Here is a 1,244-nt window from a genome sequence, read left to right as displayed (position 1 = left end):
GACCTAAATGTAAGAAAAAAACTTAGGTTAAATCTTCATGGCCTTGGACTTGGCAATAATCTCCTAGATATGACACCTATAGCCCAAGCAACCAACAAGAAAATACACTGGGTTTTATCAAAATTAAAAATTTTGTGCATCAAAAGATACTATCAAGAAATTACAGAGTCATAATGGTGTCCGTATAACCCCCAGAGACTGGTGCATTGGACCTCAGCCACCCATAAAGATGACAGCAGCAGCTAGGCCAACTTTTGAACCTGCAATAGGTAGGAGAGGAAACGGAGAAGGTGATTTGAGCCAACTCTCAAAGCAATATTCAAGTAGAAACCTACCCTCTCATACAGATAAAATATAGACAAATCACTCAGGATGTCCCTGAAGAGGTTAGGAACCATGACTTCAGGAGAGAGTTGGAAGAGAGAGAAAAAAAATAAGAGATATTCCAACCAAGAACATACAACCTCCTCTTCAGTGTCAAAGAAGCCTTGATTAGACCAGATTCCCACTGCCAACCTTGATGCAGCTGATCCTCTAACGGATAAGATGAAGATGAAGACTTTGATAAAGAGAGTGATGATGATGATGATGATGATGATACTGTAGCTCTTGAAGAACTTGAAAAGATTAACAAAGAAAGAGCTGAAGAGCAGGCCAGGAAAGAACAAGAACAAAAAGGTAAAGAAAACAGGATTCGTACGAAAAACATTCTGAATTGAAATCCTCTCCTTAATCTCACTGGTCCATCCCAGCCTCAGGCCAACTTCAAAGTTAAAAGAAGGTGGGATGATGACTTTGTTTTCAAAGACTGCAAAAGGTGTGGATGATCAGAAGAAGAAAAAGATTTGTGAATGATATGCTGCCATCTGAATTTCACAAAAAGTTCATGGAGAAATATATTAAATAGTACAGTTTTTGTGCTTGATTAAAGACTGTAAAATGTAAACACTCTGACTTTATTGTGGTTAGTTTTTTTTCTCTTTCCCCCCTTCTAAATTGTGTATAGGTTTCCCTAATTTTAAGTTCCAAAATATCTTTTCCTTTATTGATACCTTATTTGATAAGGACTTGGGAATTGGTTTAACCCAGTTTTCATCTCTGAATATTTCCAGTCATATATTTTCCTTTTAATATGGGAAAAGGAATCTGCTTGTAATGTGTTTCTAATAATCTAAAAAAAAAAAAAAAGCAGAAATTACAAAGAGAAATCAAAAAATGGGATAGAATATTTGTAAATCATGTGT

The 1,244-nt window shown here is 35.9% G+C and overlaps 1 pseudogene; it reads left to right on the top strand.

Annotated features, from left to right (window-relative positions):
- The first annotated feature begins 229 nt into the window (after positions 1-229).
- Positions 230-907, top strand: LOC103075517 (spliceosome-associated protein CWC15 homolog pseudogene; annotated as a pseudogene).
- Positions 908-1,244: the final 337 nt, after the last annotated feature.

The sequence above is a fragment of the Lipotes vexillifer genome, unplaced genomic scaffold (assembly GCF_000442215.2).
Source record: "Lipotes vexillifer unplaced genomic scaffold, Lipotes_vexillifer_v1.1 scaffold479, whole genome shotgun sequence".
NCBI lineage: Eukaryota > Metazoa > Chordata > Mammalia > Artiodactyla > Lipotidae > Lipotes > Lipotes vexillifer.
Note: the sequence above shows the minus strand (reverse complement) of the source record. Positions and strands in the feature narration are given on the sequence as shown.